Below are 4,024 nucleotides of genomic sequence, written 5' to 3'. Positions count from 1 at the left end.
ACGACGGCCAGGAAGGGAGGGGGGGGTGGGGGGGGAAGGAGGGAGGGCGGGAGGGAGGGAGGGAGCGCTCCGCCCCGCCCCGGCCTGTCAGTCACCGAGGCCCCGCCCCCTCCTCCTCCCGCCCCGCCCCCCCCCCCCCGGCCCTGATGATCGTAGTTCATTCATTCAATAGTATTTATTGAGCGCTTACGATGTGCGGAGCACTGTACTAAGCGCTTGGGATGAACAAGTGGGCAACAGATAGAGACAGGCCCTGCCGTTTGACGGGCTTACATCAGCGCTTCCTCTCTGCCCACCGCTGGTCACTCATTCCATCGTTCAATCGTATTTGTTGCGCGCTTCCCAGGTGCAGAACACTTCGTTCATTCGTTCAGTCGTATTCATTGAGCGCTTACTATGCACCGAGCGCTGTTCATTCATTCAGTCGTATTTATTGAGCGCTTACTATGCACCGAGCGCTGTTCATTCATTCAGTCGTATTCATTGAGCGCTTACTATGCACCGAGCGCTGTTCATTCATTCAGTCGTATTCATTGAGCGCTTACTATGCACCGAGCGCTGTTCATTCAGTCGTATTTATTGAGCGCTTACTATGTACAGAGCGCTGTTCATTCATTCATTCAATCGTATTCATTGAGAGTTTACTATGTACAGAGCGCTGTTCATTCATTCATTCAATCGTACTCATTGAGAGCTTACTATGTACAGAGCGCTGTTCATTCATTCAATCGTATTTATTGAGCGCTTACTATGTGCCGAACACTGTTCATTCATTCATTCAATTGTATTTATTGAGCGCTTATTATGTGCTGAGCACTGTTCATTCATTCATTCAATCGTATTTATTGAGCCCTTACTATGTGCAGAGCACTGTTCATTCAGTCGTATTTATTGAGCATTTACTATGTGCAGAGCACTGTTCATTCATTCAGTCGTATTTATTGAGCGCTTACTATGTGCAGAGCACTGCTCATTCATTCAGTCGTATTTATTGAGAGCTTACTATGTGCAAAGCACTGCTCATTCATTCATTCAATCATTCATTCGTATTTATTGAGCGCTTACTCTGTGCCAAGCACTGTTCATTCAATAGTATCGATGGAGCACTTACTATGTGCAGAGCACTGTTTATTCATTTATTCATTCAATTGTATTTATTGAGCACTTACTATGTGCCGAGCACTGTTCATTCAATCGTATTTATTGAGTGCTTACTCTGTGCAGTGCACTGTTCATTCATTCAATAGTATTTATTGAGCGCTTAGTATGTGCAGAGCACTGTACTAAGCACTTGAAATGGACAAGTCAGCACCAGATAAAGACAATCCCTGCCCAATGACGGGCTCACAGTCTAATCGGGGGAGGCGGACGGACAAAAACAAGACCACATCATCACCATAAATAGGATGGAGGGGATGGACACCTCATTAACCAAATAAATAGGGTAATAAAAATATGAATTCCCATTTTACAGATGAGGTATCTGAGGCACCGAGAAGTTAAGTGACTTGCCCAAAGTCATACAGCTGACAGGTGGTGGCCAGTCACTTTCTTAAAGACGTCTCTTTATCTCTAGGACTCTATTTTTCTTGATGGTATCGACGCCCGTCTCCTTCTTCTGCTTTGCTGTCTCTCCCCCTTCTAGACTGTGAGTCCGCTGTCGGGCAGGGATTCTCTCTCTCTGTTGCCTAGTCGTCTGTTCCAAGCGCTTAGGACAGCGTTCTGCACACAGTCAGCGCTCAATGAAGACGTTCGAATGAGTGAACGACTTTGACCATCACTGTTATTAGCCCCTTCTAGCCTGGGAGCCCGTTGCGGGGCAGGGTTGGTCTCAATCTGCTGCCCAATTGTGCATTCCCAGCGCTTAGGACAGTGCTCCGCACATAGTAAGCGCTCAATAAAGACCATGGAAGGAATGACCGACTTCGACCGGCATCATTATTAGCCCCTTCTAGACCAGGAGCCTGTCGGGGGGCAGGGATGGGCTCGATCTGCTGCCCAATTCTACATAAGCGCTTACTACAGTGCTCTTCACATAGTAAGCGCTCAATAATAATAATGATGGTACTTGTAAGCGCTTACGGTGTACAAAGCACTGTCCGAAGCAGTGCGGGGGTACAAGGTGATGAGGTTGTCCCACGTGGGGCTCAAGGTCTTCATCCCCATTTGGCAGATGAGGGAACTGAGGCTCAGAGAAGCGAAGTGACTTATTCAGTCGTATTTATCGAGCCCTTACTGTGTGCAGAGCCCTGTACCGAGCACTTAGGAAAATATGACAATAAACCTCGCTAAAATCCGCCCTTTCCTCTCCATCCAAACCGCTACCACGATAATGCAACCTCTGATCCTATCCCGCCTGGATGACTGCATCGGCCTCCTTGCTGACCTCCCAACCTCCTGCCTCTCCCCACTTCAGTCTCTACTCCGCTGCCCGGATCATCTTTCTACAGAAACGCCCTGGGCCTGTCACCCCTCTCCTCCAAACTCCCCAGTGGTTGCCCATCAACCTCCGTATCAAGCCAAAACTCCTCACTCTTGGCTTCAGAGCCGTCCATCCCCTTCGCCCCCTCCCACCTCACCTCCCTTCTCTCCTTCTCCATCCTAACCCGCACACCCCGCTCCTCTGCCGCCGCTCACCTCCTCACCGGGCCTCCTCTCCCATCCCACCGTCGACCCCTGGCCCACGTCCTCCCTCTTGACCTGGAACGCCCTCCCTCCTCACCTCCCCCAAACTCCCTCTCTTTCCCCCTTCAAAGCCCTACTGAGAGCTCACCTCCTCCAGGAGGCCTTCCCACACTGAGCCCTCCCTTTCCCCCTGCTCCCCCCTCCGCATCACCCCCACTTGCTCTCTTTGCTCTACCCCTACTCCTTGCCCCACATCACTTGTGTATATGCGCCTATAATGAAGATGGTATTTGTTAAGCGCTTACTATGTGCCAAGCACTGCTCTAAGCGCTGTGGGGGGATACAAGGTGATCAGGTGATCCCACGTGGGGCTCACAAGTCTTCATCCCCATTTTACAGATGAAGGAACTGAGGCACCGAGAAGTGAAGTGACTTGCCCAAGATCACACGACTGATAAGCGGCGGAGCCGGGATTAGAACCCACGACCTCTGACTCCCAAGCCCGGGCTCTTTCCACTGAGCCATGCTGCTTCTCATATATATGTGCATATATGCAAATATCTATAATTCTGTTTATTTTTATTGATGCCCGTTTACTTGTTTCGACGTGTATATATCTATAATTCTATTTATTTATATTAATGCCTATTTATTTGTTTTGATGTCTGTCTCCCCCCTTCTAGCCTGTAAATCCGGTGCGGGCAGGGATTGTCTCTAGTGCTGAATCCTACTTTCCACGTGCTTAGTTCAGTGCTCCGCACTCAGTAAGCGCTCAATAAATGCAACTGAATGAATGCCCTCCCTCCTCACCTCCGCCAAACTAACTCTCTTCCCCTCTTCAGAGCTCACCTCCTCCAGGAGGCCTGCCCAGACTGACCCTCCCCTTTCCCTCTGCTCTTCCTCCCCTCCCCATCCCCCCTTCTCCCGCCCTCTGCTCTTCCCCTCCCCTCAGCACTGTGAATATTTGTATAAATTATTTCTCTATTTATTTTGTTAATGACGTGTATATATCTATGAATCTATTTAGCAGAGTGGCTCAGTGGAAAGAGCCTGGGCTTGGGAGTCAGAGGTCATGAGTTCGAATCCCAGCTCCGCCGCTTGCCAGCTGTGTGACTTTGGGCAAGTCACTTAACTTCTCTGTGCCTCAGTTACCTCATCTGTAAAATGGGGATTAAAACTGTGAGCCCTACGTGGGACGACCTGATCACCTTGTATCCCCCCAGCGCTTAGAACAGTGCTTTGCACCTAGTAAGCGCTTAACAAATGCCACCATTATTATTTATCTTGATGATATCTACGCCAGATTACTTGTTTTGTTCTGTTTGGCTTTGCTGCCTGTCTTCCCCCCACCCCGTTTAGACTGTGATCCCGTTATCGGGCAGGGATCGTCTCTATCTGT

The sequence above is a fragment of the Ornithorhynchus anatinus genome, chromosome 12 (genome assembly GCF_004115215.2).
Source record: "Ornithorhynchus anatinus isolate Pmale09 chromosome 12, mOrnAna1.pri.v4, whole genome shotgun sequence".
Classification (NCBI taxonomy): domain Eukaryota; kingdom Metazoa; phylum Chordata; class Mammalia; order Monotremata; family Ornithorhynchidae; genus Ornithorhynchus; species Ornithorhynchus anatinus.
The sequence above is the reverse complement of the archived record's forward strand: the minus strand, read 5'-3'. Positions refer to the sequence as shown.